Here is a 16357-nt window from a genome sequence, read left to right as displayed (position 1 = left end):
CCGAATGCGTCCAGATGTGCATTGGTAACTAATACTGGTCTTCCAGGGAACGATTAAAGCGTATACTGTCTGAGACATTACTCCCATGGAGGAAACTGCGCATGGTCACTGTTGTATTCAATCCCGATGCGATAACTGTGTTTCTTCAACACTCTGATAATCCACAGATTACAGAATGCTTCCAGATGTGCATCGGAAACTACTACTGGTCTTCCAGGGAACGATCAAAGGGTAGACTGTTTGAGACATTACTCCCATGGTGGAAAGTGCGCATGGTGACTGTTGTATTCAATCCCGATGCAATTGTTGTGTTTCATCAACACTCTGATAGTCCACAGACTACAGATTACCTCGAGATGTGCATCGGAAACTACTACTGGTTTCCGAGGTAACGATCAAAGCGTATACTGTTTGAGACATTACTCCCATGGAGGAAATTGCGCAAGGTGACTGTTGTATTCAATCTCGATGCAATTTCTGTGTTTCATCAACACTCTGATAGTGCACAGATTACAGAATGCCTCCAGAGGTGCTTCGGGAACTACTACTCGTCTTCCAGGGATCGATCAAGGCGTAGACTGTTTGAGACAATACTCCCATGGAGGAAAGTGCGCATGGTGACTGTTGTATTCAATCCCGATGAAATTTCTCTGTTTCATCAACACTTTGATAGTCCACAGATTACAGAATGACTCCAGATGTACATCGGAAACTACTAGTGGTCTCCCAGGGAACGATCAAAGCGTAGACTGTTTGAGACATTACTCCCATGGAGGAAAGTGCGCCTGGTGACAGTTTCATTCAATCCCGATGCAATTTCTGTGTTTTATCAACACTCAGATAGTCCACTGATTACAGAATGGCTCCAGATATGCATCGGAAACTACTACTGGTCTTCCAGGGAACGATCAAAGCGTAGTCTCTTTGAGACACTACTCCCATGGAGGAAAGTGCGCATGGTGACAGTTGAATTCAATCCCGATGCAATTTCTGTGTTTCATCAACACTCCGTTAGTCCACAGATTACAGAATGGCTCCAGATGTTAATCGGAAACTACTAGTGGTCTTCCAGGGAATGATCAAAGCGTTGGCTGTTTGAGATATTACTCGCATTGGAGGAAAGTGCGCATGGTGACTGTTGTATTCAATCCCGATTGGATAACTGTGTTTGATCAACACTCTGATAGTCCACAGATTAGAGAATGCTTGCAGATGTGCATCGGAAACTACTACTGGTCTTCCAGGGAACGATCAAAGGGTAGACTGTTTGAGACATTACTCCCATGGCGGAAAGTGCGCATGGTGACTGTTGTATTCAATCCCGATGCAATTGTTGTGTTTCATCAACACTCTGATAGTCCACAGACTACAGATTACCTCGAGATGTGCATCGGAAACTACTACTGGTCTCCCAGGGAACGATCAAAGCGTATACTGTTTGAGACATTACTCCCATGGAGGAAAGTGCGCATGGTGACTGTTGTATTCAATCGCGATGCAATTTCTGTGTTTCATCAACACTCTGATAGTCCACAGATTACAGAAGCCTCCAGATGTGCATCGAAAAATACTACTGGTCTTCCAGGGAACGACCAAACCGTAAACTGTTTGAGACATTACTCCCATGGAGGAAAGTGCGCATGGTGACTGTTGTATTCAATCCCGATGCAATTTTTGTTTTCATCAACTTTCTTATCGTCCACAGATTACAGAATGTTTCTAGATGTGCATCGGAAACTACTACCCGTCTTCCAGGGAACGATCAACACGTAGAGTGTTTGAGACATTACTCCCATGGAGGAAAGTGCGCATGGTGACTGTTGTGTTCAATCCCGATGCAATTTCTCTGTTTCATCAACACTTTGATATTCCACAGATTACAGCATGCCTCCAGATAAAATCGGAAACTACTACAGGTCTTCCAGGGAACGATCAAAGCGTAGACTGTTTTAGACATTACTCCTATGGAGGAAACTGAGCCTGGTGACTGTTATATACAATCCCGATGCAATTTCTGTGTTTCATCAACACTCTGATAGTCCACAGATTACCGAATGCGTCCAGATGTGCATTGGTAACTACTACTGGTCTTCCAGGGAACGATCAAAACGTAAACTGTTTGAGACATTACACCCATGGAGGGAAGTGAGCATGGTGACTGTTGTATTCAATCCCGATGCAATTTGGGTTTCTTCAACACTCTGATAGTCCACAGAATACAAAATGCCTCCAGATGTGCATCGGAAACTACTACTGGTCTTCCAGGGAACGATCAAAGCGTAAACTGTTTGAGACATTACTCACGTGGAGGAAAATGCGCATGGTGAATGTAGTATTCAATCCCGATGCAATTTCTGTGTTTCATAAACACTCTGATAGTCCACAGATAACAGAATGCCTCCAGATGTGCATCGGAAACTACTACTGGTCGTCCAGGGAAAGATCAAAGCGTAGACTGTTTGAGACATTACTCCCATGGAGGGAGCTGCGTATGGTGACTGTTGTATTCACTTCCGATGCAAAATCTGTGTTTCATCAACACTCTGATAGTTTAGAGAATTAGAGAATCACTCCAGATGTGCATCGGAAACTAGTACTGGTCTTCCTGGAAAAGATCAAAGTGTAGACTCTTTGAGACATGACTCCCATGGAGGAAAGTGTGCATGGTGACTGTTGTATTCAATCCCGAAACAATTTCTGTGTTCCTAAACACTCTGATAGTCCACAGATTACCGAATGCGTCCAGATGTGCAACGGAAACTACTACTGGTCTTCCCGAGAAAGACCAAATCGTAGACTGTTTGAGACATTACTCCCATGAAGGAAAGTGCGCATGGAGACTGTTGTATTCAATCCCGATGCAATTTCTGTGTTTCATCAACACTCTGATAGTCCACAGATTACAGAATGAATCCAGAGGTGCATCGGGAACTGCTACTCGTCTTCCAGGGAACGATCAAGGCGTAGACTGTTTGAGACAATACTCCCATGGAGGAAAGTGCGCATGGTGACTGTTGTATTCAATCCCGATGAAATTTCTCTGTTTCATCAACACTTTGATAGTCCACAGATTACAGAATGACTCCAGATGTACATCGGAAACTACTAGTGGTCTTCCAGGGAACGATCAAAGCGTAGACTCTTTGAGACATTACACCCATGGAGAAAAGTGCGCATGGTGACTGTTATATTCAATCCTGATGCAATTCCTGAGTTTCATCAACAGTCTGATAGTCCACAGATTACAGAATGCCTCCAGATGTGCATCGGAAACTACTACTGGTCTTCCAGTTAAAGACCAAAGCGTAGACTGTTTGAGACATCACTCCAATGGAGGAAAGTGCACATGGTGACTGTTGTATTCACTCCCGATGCATTATCTGTGTTTCATCAACACTCTGATCGTCCACAGATTACAGAATGGCTCCAGATGTCCATCGGAAACTACTACTGGTCTTCCAGGGATCGATGAAATTGTAGACTGTTGGAGACATTACTACCAAGAGGAAAGTGCGCATGGTGAATGTAGTATTCAATCCCGATGGAATTTCTGTGTTTCATCAACACTCTGATAGTCCACAGATTACAAAATGCCTCCAGATGTGCGTCGGAATCTACTACTGGTCGTCCAGGGAAAGATCAAAGTGTAAACTGTATGAGACATTACTCCCATTGAGGAAGCTGCGTATGGTGACTGTTGTATTTACTCCCGATGCAATATCTGTGTTTCATCAACACTCTGATAGTTTAGAGAATTAGAGAATCGCTCCAGATGTGCATCGGAAACTAGTACTGGTCTTCCTGGAAAAGATCAAAGTGTAGACTCTTTGAGACATTACTATCATGGAGGAAAGTGTGCATGGTGAATGTTGTATTCAATCCCGAAGCAATTTCTGTGTTCCTAAACACTCTGATAGTCCACAGATTACCGAATGCGTCCAGAAGTGCATTGGTAACTACTACTGGTCTTCCAGGGAACGATCAAAGCGTAGACTGTTTGAGAATTACTCCCATGGATTAAAGTGCGCATGGTGACTGTTGTTTTCACTCCCGATGCAATTTCTGTGTTTCATCAACAGTCTGATGCTCCACAGATTACGAAATGCCTCCAGATGTGCATCGGAAACTACTACTGGTCTTCCAGGGAACGATCAAAGCGTAGTCTCTTTGAGACATTACTCCCATGGAGGAAAGTGCGCATGGTGACTGTTGAATTCAATCCCGATGCAATTTCAGTTTTTCTTCAACACTCTGATAGTCCACAGATTACAGAATGCCTCCAGATGTGCAGCGGAAACTACTACTGGTCTTCCAGGGAAAGACCAAATCGTAGACTGTTTGAGACATTACTCCCATGTAGGAAAGTGCGCATGGAGACTGTTGTATTCAATCCCGATGCATTTTCTGTGTTTCATCAACACTCTGATAGTCCACAGATTACAGAATGCCTCCAGACGTGCATCGGGAACTACTACTCGTCTTCCAGGGAACGATCAAGGCGTTGACTGTTTGAGACAATACTCCCATGGAGGAAAGTGCGCATGGTGACCGTTGTATTCAATCCCGATGAAATTTCTCTGTTTCATCAACACTTTAGTAGTCCACAGATTACAGAATGACTCCAGATGTGCATCGGAAACTACTAGTGGTCTTCAGGGAACGATCAAAGCGTAGACTGTTTGAGACATTGCTCCCATGGAGGAAAGTGCGCCTGGTGACAGGTTTATTCAATCCCGATGCAATTTCTGTGTTTTATCAACACTCAGATAGTCCACAGATTACAGCATGCCTCCAGATATCCATCGGAAACTACTACTGGTCTTCCAGGGAACGATCAAAGCGTAGGCTGTTTTAGACATTACTCCCATGGAGGAAAGTGCGCCTGGTGACTGTTATATACAATCCCGATGCAATTTCTGTGTTTCATCAACACTCTGATAGTCCACAGATTACCGAATGCGTCCAGATGTGCGTTGGTAACTACTACTGGTCTTCCCCGGAACGATCAAAACGTAAACTGTTTGAGACATTACACCCATGGAGGAAAGTGAGCACGGTGACTGTTGTATTCAATCCCGATGCAATTTCTGGGTTTCATCAACACTCAGATAGTCCACAGATTACAGAATGCTTCCAGATGTGCATCGGAAACTACTACTGGTCTTCCAGGGAACGATCAAAGCGTAGACTCTTTGAGACATTACACCCATGGAGAAAAGTGCGCATGGTGACTGTTGTATTCAATCCTGATGCAATTACTGTGTTTCATCAACACTCTGATTGTCCACAGATTACAGAATGGCTCCAGATGTGCATCGGAAACTACTACTAATCTTCCTGGGAACGATCAAAGCGTAGACTGTTTGAGACATTACTCCCATGGAGGGAAGTGTGCATGGTGACTGTTGTATTCAATCCCGATGCGATAACTGTGTTTCATCAACACTCTGATAGTCCAGAGATTAGTGAATCACTCCAGATGTGCATCGGAAACTACTACTGGTCTTCCTGGAAAAGATCAAAGCGTAGACAGTTTGAGACATTACTCCCATGGAGGAAAGTGTGCATGGTGATTGTTGTATTCAATCCCGAAGCAATTTCTGTGTTCCTAAACACTCTGATAGTCCACAGATTACAGAATGCCTCCAGATGTGCATCGGAAAGTACTACTGGTCTTCCAGAAAACGATCAAAGCGTAGACCCTTTGAGACACTACTCCCATCGAGGAAAGTGCGCATAGTGACCATTGTATTCAATCCCGAAGCAATTTTTGTGTTCCTATACACTCTTATAGTCCACAGATTACAGAATGCATCCAGATGTGTATCGGAAACTAATACTGGTCTTAATGGGAACGATCAAAGCGTAGACTGTTTGAGACATTACTCCCATGGAGGAAACTGCCCATGGTGACTGTTGTATTCAATCCCGATGCAATTTCTGTGTTTCATCAACAGTCTGATGCTCCACAGATTACAGAATGCCTCCAGATGTGCATCGGAAACTACTACTGGTCTTCCAGGGAACGATCAAAGCGTAGTCTCTTTGAGACATTACTCCCATGGAGGTACGTGCGCATGGTGACTGTTGTATTCAATCTTAATGCAATTTCTGTGTTTCATCAACACTCTGATAGTCCCTAGATTACAGAATGCCTGCAGATGAGCATCGGAAACTACTACTGGTCTTCCAGGGAACGATCAAACCGTAAACTGTTTGAGACATTACTCCGATGGAGGAAAGTGCGCATGATGACTGTTGTATTCAATCCCGAAGTAATTTCTGTGTTCCTAAACACTCTGATAGTCCACAGATTACAGAATGCTTCCAGATGTGTATCGGAAACTACTACTGGTCTTCCTGTGAACGATCAAAGCGTAGACTGTTTGAGACATTACTCCCATGGAGGAAACTTTGCATGGTGACTGTTGTTTTCAATCCTGATGTAATTTCTGTGTTTCATCAACACTCTGATGGTCCACAAATTACAGAATGCCTCCAGATGTGCATTGGAAACTACTACTAATCTTTCAGGGAAAGATCAAAGGGTAGACTCTTTGAGACATTACACCCATGAAGAAAAGTGCGCATGGTGACTGTTGTATTCAATCCTGATGCAATTACTGTGTGTCATCAACACTCTGATAGTCCACAGATTACGAAATGCCTCCAGATGTGCATCGGAAACTATTACTGGTCTTCCAGGGAACGATCAAAGCGTAGTCTCTTTGAGACATTACTCCCATGGAGGAAAGTGCCCATGGTGACTGTTGAATTCAATCCCGATGCAATATCTGTTTTTCTTCAACACTCTGATAGTCCACAGATTACAGAATGCCTCCAGATGTGCAACGGAAACTACTACTGGTCTTCCAGGGAAAGACCAAATCGTAGACTGTTTGAGACATTACTCCCATGTAGGAAAGTGCGCATGGATACTGTTGTATTCACTCCCGATGCAACTTCTGTGTTTCATCAACACTCTGATAGTCCACAGATTACAGAATGGCTCCAGATGTGCATCGGATACTACTACTGGTCTTCCAGGGAACGATCAAAGCGTAGACTGTTTGAGACATTACTCCTATGGAGGGAAGTGCGCATGGTGACTGTTGTATTCAATCTCCATGCGATAACTGTGTTTCATCAGCACTCTGATAGTCCACAGATTACAGAATGCCACCAGATGTGCATCGGAAAATACTACTGGTCTTCCAGGGAACGATCAAAGCGTAGACCGTTTGAGACATTGCTCCCATGGAGAAAAGTGCGCATGGTGATTGTTGTATTCAATCTCGATGCAATTTCTGTGCTTCATCAACACTCTGATAGTCCACAGATTACAGAATGCCCCTAGATGTGCACCGAAAACTACTACTGGTCTTCCGTGGAACGATCAAAGCGTAGACTGTTGGAGACATCACTCCCATGGAGGTAAGTGCGCATGGTGACTGTTGTATTCAATCTTAATGTAATTTCTGTGTTTCATCAACACTCTGATAGTCCCTAGATTACAGAATGCCTGCAGATGTGCATCGGAAACTACTACTGGTCTTCCAGGGAACGATCAAACCGTAAACTGTTTGAGACATTACTCCGATGGAGGAAAGTGCGCATGATGACTGTTGTATTCAATCCCGAAGTAATTTCTGTGTTCCTAAACACTCTGATAGTCCACAGATTACAGAATGCTTCCAGATGTGTATCGGAAACTACTACTGGTCTTCCTGTGAACGATCAAAGCGTAGACTGTTTGAGACATTACTCCCATGGAGGAAACTGGGCATGGTGACTGTTGTTTTCAATCCTCATGTAATTTCTGTGTTTCATCAACACTCTGATGGTCCACAAATTACAGAATGCCTCCAGATGTGCATTGGAAACTACTACTGGTCTTTCAGGGAAAGATCAAAGCGTAGACTCTTTGAGACATTACACCCATGGAGAAAAGTGCGCATGGTGACTGTTGTATTCAATCCTGATGCAATTACTGTGTTTCATCAACACTCTGATAGTCCACAGATTACGAAATGCCTCCAGATGTGCATCGGAAACTATTACTGGTCTTCCAGGGAACGATCAAAGCGTAGTCTCTTTGAGACATTACTCCCATGGAGGAAAGTGCGCATGGTGACTGTTGAATTCAATCCCGATGCAATATCTGTTTTTCTTCAACACTCTGATAGTCCACAGATTACCGAATGCCTCCAGATGTGCAACGGAAACTACTACTGGTCTTCCAGGGAAAGACCAAATCGTAGACTGTTTGAGACATTACTCCCATGTAGGAAAGTGCGCATGGATACTGTTGTATTCACTCCCGATGCAATTTCTGTGTTTCATCAACACTCTGATAGTCCACAGATTACAGAATGCCTCCAGACGTGCATCGGGAACTACTACTTGTCATCCAGGGAACGATCAAGGCGTAGACTGTTTGAGACAATACTCCCATGGAGGAAAGTGCAAATGGTGACTGTTGTATTCAATCCCAATGAAATTTCTCTGTTTCATCAACACTTTAATAGTCCACAGATTACAGAATGACTCCAGATGTGCATCGGAAACTACTAGTGGTCTTCCAGGGAACGATCGAAGCTTAGACTGTTTGAGACATTACTCCCATGGAGGAAAGTGCGCCTGGTGACAGGTTTATTCAATCCCGATGCAATTTCTGTGTTTTATCAACACTCAGATAGTCCACAGATTACAGCATGCCTAAAGATATACATCGGAAACTACTACTGGTCTTCCAGGGAATGATCAAAGCGTAGGCTGTTTTAGACATTACTCCCATGGAGGAAAGTGCGCCTGGTGACTGTTATGTACAATCCCGATGCAATTTCTGTGTTTCATCAACACTCTGATAGTCCACAGATTACCGAATGCGTCCAGATGTGCGTTGGTAACTACTACTGTTCTTCCCGGGAACGATCAAAACGTAAACTGTTTGAGACATTACACCCATGGAGGAAAGTGAGCATGGTCACTGTTGTATTCAATCCCGATGCAATTTCTGAGTTTCATCAACACTCAGTTAGTCCACAGATTACAGAATGCCTCCACATGTGCATCGGAGACTACTAGTGGTCGTACAGGGAACGATCAAAGCGTAGACTGTTTGAGACATTACTCAAATGGAGGAAAGTGCGCCTGGTGACTGTTGTATTCAATTCTGATGCGATAACAGTGTTTCATCAACACTCTGATGGTCCACAGATTACAGAATTCTTCCAGATGTGCATCGGAAACTACTACTGGTCTTCCAGGGAACGATCAAAGCGTAGACTCTTTGAGACATTACACCCATGGAGAAAAGTGCGCATGGTGAATGTTGTATTCAATCCTGATGAAATTACTGTGTTTCATCAACACTCTGATAGTCCACAGATTAAAGAATGCCTCCAGATGTGCATCAGAAACTACTACTGGTCTTCCAGGGAGAGACCAAAGCGTAGACTGTTTGAGACATCACTCCCATGGAGGAAAGTGCAGATGGTGACTGTTGTATTCACTCCCGATGCAATATCTGAGTTTCATCAACACTCTGATTGTCCACAGATTACAGAATGGCTCCAGATGTGCATCGGAAACTACTACTGGTCTTCCAGGGAACGATCAAAGCGTAGACTCTTTGAGACATTACTCCCATGGAGGAAAGTGCGCATGGTGACTATTGTATTCAATACCGAAGCAATTTCTGTGTTCCTAAACACTCTGATAGTCCACAGATTACAGAGTGCGTCCAGATGTGTATCGGAAACTAATACTGTTCTTTCTGGGAACAATCAAAGCGTAGACTGTTTGAGACATTACTCCCATGGAGGAAACTGCGCATGGTGACTGTTGTATTAAATCCCGATGCAATTTCTGTGTTTCATCAACAGTCTGATGCTCCACAGATTACCGAATGCCTCTAGAGGTGCATCGGAAACTACTACTGGTTTTCCAGGGAACGATAAAAGCGTAGTCTCTTTGAGACATTACTCCCATTGAGGAAAGTGCGTATGGTGACTGTTGAATTCAATCCCGATGCAATTTCTGAGTTTCTTCAACACTCTGATAGTCCACAGATTACAGAATACAGAATGCCTCCAGATGTGCAACGGAAACTAATACTGGTCTTCCAAGGAAAGACCAAAGCGTACACCGTTTGAGACATTACTCCCATGGAGGAAAATGCGCCTGGTGACCCCTGTATACAATCCCGATGCAATTTCTGTGTTTCATCAACACTCTGATAGTCCACAGATTACCGAATGCGTCCAGATGGGGATTGGTAACTACTACTGGTCTTCCAGGGAACGATCAATGCGTAGACTGTTTGAGACATTACTCCTATGGAGGAAAGTGCGCATGGTGACTGTTGTATTCAGTCCCGAAGCAATATCTGTGTTTCATGAACACTCTGATAGTCCACAGAATACAGAATGGCTCCAGATGTGCATCGGAAACTACTACTGGTCTTCCAGCGACCGATCAAAGCGTAGACTGTTTGAGACATTACTCCTATGGAGGAAAGTGCGCATGGTGACTGTTGTATTCAGTCCCGAAGAAATTTCTGTGTTCCTAAACACTCTGATAGTCCACAGATTACAGAATGCATCCAGATGTGTATCGGAAACTAATACTGGTCTTAATGGGGACGATCAAAGCGTAGACTGTTTGAGACATTACTCCCATGGAGGAAACTGCGCATGGTGACTGTTGTATTCAATCCCGATGCAATTTCTGTGTTTCATCAACAGTCTGATGCTCCAAAGATTACAGAATGCCTCCAGATGTGCATCGGAAACTACTACTGGTCTTCCAGGGAACGATCAAAACGTAGTTTCTTTGAGACATTACTCCCATGGAGGAAAGTGCGCATGATGACTGTTAATTCAATTCCGATGCAATTTTTGTGTTTCAACAATACTCTGATCCACAGATTACAGAATGCCTCCAGATGTGCAACGGAAACTACTACTGGTCTTCCAGGGAAAGACCAAAGCGTACACTGTTTGAGACATCACTCCCATGGAGGAAAGTGCGCATGGTGACCGTTGCATTCAATTGCGATGCAATTTCTGTGTTTCATGAACACTCTGATAGTCCACAGATCACAGAATGGCTCCAGATATGCATCGGATACTACTACTGGTCTTCCAGTTAACGATCAAAGCGTAAACTGTTTGAGACATTACTCCTATGGAGGAAAGTGCGCATGGTGACTGTTGTATTCTATCTCCATGCGATAACTGTGTTTCATCACCACTCTGATAGTCCACAGATTACAGAATGCCACCAGATGTGCATCGGAAAATACTACTGGTCTTCCAGGGAGAGACCAAAGCGTGGACTGTTTGAGACATCACTCCCATGGAGGAAAGTGCACATGGTGACTGTTGTATTCACTCCCGATGCAATATCTGTGTTTCATCAACACTCTGATTGTCCACAGATTACAGAATTGCTCCAGATGTGCATCGGAAACTACTACTGGTCTTCCTGGGAACAATCAAAGCGTAGCCTGTTTGAGACATTACTCCCATGGAGGGAAGTGTGCATGGTGACTGTTGTATTCAATCCCGAATCAGTTTTGGATTCATCAACACTCTGATAGTCCACAGAATACAGAATGCCTCCAGATGTGCATCGTAAACTACTACTGGTCTTCCAGGGAACGATCAAAGCGTAAACTGTTTGAGACATTACTCCCATGGAGGAAAATGCGCCTGGTAACCTTGTATACAATCCCGATGCAATTTCTGTGTTTCATCAACACTCTGATAGTCCACAGATTACCGAATGCGTCCAGATGGGGATTGGTAACAACTACTGGTCTTCCAGGGAACGATCAAAGCGTAGACCGTTTGAGAATTACTCCCATGGAGGAAAGTGCGCATGGTGATTGTTGTATTCAAATCCGATACAATTTCTGTGTTTCATGAACACTCTGATAGTCCACAGAATACAGAATGGCTCCAGATGTGCATTGGAAACTACTACTGGTCTTCCAGCGACCGATCAAAGCGTAGACTGTTTGATACATTACTCCTATGGAGGAAAGTGCCCATGGTGACTGTTGTATTCAATCCCGAAGCAATTTCTGTGTTCCTAAACACTCCGATAGTCCACAGATTGCAGAATGCATCCAGATGTGTATCGGAAACTAATACTGGTCTTAATGGGAACGATCAAAGCGTAGACTGTTTGAGACATTACTCCCATGGAGGAAACTGCGCATGGTGACTGTTGTATTCAATCCCGATGCAATTTCTGTGTTTCATCAACAGTCTGATGCTCCACAGATTACAGAATGCCTCCAGATGTGCATCGGAAACTACTACTGGTCTTCCAGGGAGCGATCAAAACGTAGTCTCTTTGAGACATTATTCCCATGGAGGAAAGTGCGCATTATGACTGTTAATTCAATCCCGATGCAATTTTTGTGTTTCATCAACACTCTGATAGTCCACAGATTACAGAATGCCTCCAGATGTGCAACGGAAACTACTACTGGTCTTCCAGGGAAAAACCAAAGCGTACACTGTTTGAGACATCACTCCCATGGAGGAAAGTGCTCATGGTGACTGTTGTATTCAATTCCGATGCAATTTCTGTGTGTTATGAACACTCTGATAGTCCACAGATTACAGAATGGCTCCAGATGTGCATCGGATACTACTACTGGTCTTCCAGGGAACGATCAAAGCGTAGTCTGTTTGAGACATTACTCCTATGGAGGAAAGTGCGCATGGTGACTGTTGTACTCAATCCCGATGCGATAACTGTGTTTCATCAACACTCTGATAGTCCAGAGATTAAAGAATCGCTACAGATATGCATCGGAAACTACTACTGGTCTTCCTGGAAAAGATCAAAGCGTAGACTGTTTGAGACATTACTCCCATGGAGGAAAGTGTGCATGGTGACTGTTGTATTCAATCCCGAAGCAAATTCTGTGTTCCTAAACACTCTGATAGTCGACAGATTACAGAATGCCTCCAGATGTGCATCGGAAGCTACTACTGGTCTTCCAGGGAACGATCAAAGCCTAGACTGTTTGAGACATTACTCACATGGTGGAAAGTGCGCATGGTGACTCTTGTATTCAATCCCGATGCAATTTCTGTCTTTCATCAACACTCTGATAGTCCACAGATTACAGAATGCCTCTAGATGTGCATCGGAAACTATTACTGGTCTTCCAGGGAACGATCAAAGCGTAGACTGTTTGAGACATTACTCCCATGGAGGAAAGTGCGCAAGATGACTGTTGTATTCAATCTCGATGCAATTTCTGTGTTTCATCAACACTCTGATAGTCCACAAATTACCGAATGCGTCCAGATGTGCATTGGTAACTACTACTGGTCTTTCAGCGAACGATCAAAGCGTAAACTGTTTGAGACATTACACCCATGGAGGACTGTCCCCATGGTGACTGTTGTATTCAATCCCGATACAATTTCTGTGCTTTATCAACACTCAGACAGTCCACAGATTACAGAATGCCTCCAGATGTGCATCGGAAACACTACTGGTCTTTCAGGGAACAATCAAAGCGTAGTCTCTTTGAGACATTACTCCCATGGAGGAAAGTGCGCATGGTGACTGTTGAATTCAATACCGATGCTATTTCTGTGTTTCATCAACACTCTGATAGTCCACAGATTACTGAATGGCTCCAGATGTGCATCGGAAACTACTACTGGTCTTCCAGGGAAAGATCAAAGCGTAGGCTGTTTGAGATATTACTCACATGGAGGAAAGTGCGCATGGTGACTGTTGTATTCAGTCCGGACGCGATAACTGTGTTTCATCAACACAATGATAGTCCACAGACGAGGGAATGCTTCCAGATGTGCATCGGAAACTACTAGTGGTCTTCCATTGAACGATCAAAGGGTAGACTGTTTGAGACATTACTCCCATGGTGGAAAGTGCGCATGGTGACTCTTGTATTCAATCCTGATGCAATTTCTGTCTTTCATCAACACTCTGATAGTCCACGGATTACAGAATGCCTCTAGATGTGCATCGGAAACTATTACTGGTCTTCCAGGGAACGATCAAAGCGTAGACTGTTTGAGACATTACTCCCATGGAGGAAAGTGCGAATGGAGACTGTTGTATTCAATCCCGATGCAATATCTGTGTTTCATCAACACTTTGAAGGTCCACAGATTACTGAATACTTCCAGATATGCATCGGAAACTACTACTGGTTTTCCAGGGAACGATCAAAGCGTAAACTGTTTGAGAATTACTCCCATGGAGGAAAGTGCGCATGGTTACTGTTGTATTCAATCCCGATGCAAGTTCTGTGTTTCATCAACACTTTGAAGGTCCACAGATTACATAATGCCTCCAGATGTGCATCGGAATCTACTACTGGTCTTCCATGGAACGAAAAAAGCGTAGACTGTTTGAGACATTACTCCCGTATAGGAAAGTGCGCATGGTGACTGTTGTATTCAATCTCGATGCAATTTCTGTGTTTCGTCAACACTCTGATAGTCCACTGATTACAGAATGCCTCCAGATGTGCATCGGAAACTACTACTGGTTTTCCAGGGAACGACCAATGCGTAAACTGTTTGAGACATTACTCCCATGGAGGAAAGTGCGAATAGTGACTGTTGTATTCAATCCCGATGCAATATCTGTGTTTCATCAACACTTTGTAGGTCCACAGATTACAGAATACTTCCAGATATGCATCGGAAACTACTACTGGTCTTCCAGGGAACGATCTAAGCGTAGAATGTTTGAGAATTACTCCCATGGAGGAAAGTGCGAATGGTAACTGTTGTATTCAATTCCGATGCAATTCCTGTGTTTCATGAAAACTCTGATACTCCACAGATTACAGAATGGCTCCAGATGTGCATCGGAAACTACTACTGGTCTTCCAGGGAACGATCAATGCGTAGACTGTTTGAGAAATTACTCCTATGGAGGAAAGTGCGCATGGTGACTGTTGTATTCTATCCCGATGCGATAACTGTGTTTCATCAGCACTCTGATAGTCAACAGATTACAGAATGCTTCCAGATGTGCATCGGAAACTACTACTGGTCTTCCAGGTAACGATCAAAGCGTAGACTCTTTGAGACATTACTCCCATGGAGGAAAGTGCGCATGGTGACTTTTGTATTCAATCCCGAAGCAATTTCTGTGTTCCTAAACACTCTGATAGTCCACAGATTACAGAATGCGTCCAGATGTGTATCGGAAACTAATACTGTTCTTCCTGGGAACAATCAAAGCGTAGACTGTTTGAGACATTACTCCCATGGAGGAAACAGCGCATGGTGACTGTTGTATTAAATCCCGATGCAATTTCTGTGTTTCATCAACAGTCTGATGCTCCACAGATTACCGAATGCCTCCAGATGTGTATCGGAAACTAATACTGTTCTTCCTGGGAACAATCAAAGCGTAGACTGTTTGAGACATTACTCCCACGGAGGAAACTGCGCTTGGTGACTGTTGTATTAAATCCCGATGCAATTTCTGTGTTTCATCAACAGTCTGATGCTCCACAGATTACCGAATGCCTCCAGATGTGCATCGGAAACTACTACTGGTCTTCCAGGGAACGATAAAAGCGTAGTCTCTTTGAGACATTACTCCCATTGAGGAAAGTGCGCCTGGTGACTGTTGTATACAATCCCGATGCAATTTCTGTGTTTCATGAACACTCTGGTAGTCCACAGAATACAGAATGGGTCCAGAAGTGCATCGGAAACTACTACTGGTCTTCCAGGGAACGATAAAAGCGTAGTCTCTTTGAGACATTACTCCCATGGAGGAAAGTGCGCATGGTGACTTTTGTATTCAATCCCGAAGCAATTTCTGTGTTCCTAAACACTCTGATAGTCCACAGATTACAGAATGCGTCCAGATGTGTATCGGAAACTAATACTGTTCTTCCTGGGAACAATCAAAGCGTAGACTGTTTGAGACATTACTCCTATGGAGGAAAGTGCGCATGGTGACTGTTGTACTCAATCCCGATGCGATAACTGTGTTTCATCAACACTCTGATAGTCCAGAGATTAGAGAATCGCTACAGATATGCATCGGAAACTACTACTGGTCTTCCTGGAAAAGATCAAAGCGTAGACTGTTTGAGACATTACTCCCATGGAGGAAAGTGTGCATGGTGACTGTTGTATTCAATCCCGAAGCAAATTCTGTGTTCCTAAACACTCTGATAGTCGACAGATTACAGAATGCCTCCTGATGTGCATCGGAAACTACTACTGGTCTTCCAGGAAACGATCAAAGCGTAGACCCTTTGAGACATTACTCCCATGGAGGAAAGTGCGCATGGTGACCATTGTATTCAATCCCGAAGCAATTT

Source organism: Schistocerca gregaria, chromosome 4, assembly GCF_023897955.1.
Source record: "Schistocerca gregaria isolate iqSchGreg1 chromosome 4, iqSchGreg1.2, whole genome shotgun sequence".
Taxonomy (NCBI): Eukaryota; Metazoa; Arthropoda; class Insecta; order Orthoptera; family Acrididae; genus Schistocerca; species Schistocerca gregaria.
This window is presented reverse-complemented; position numbering follows the sequence as displayed.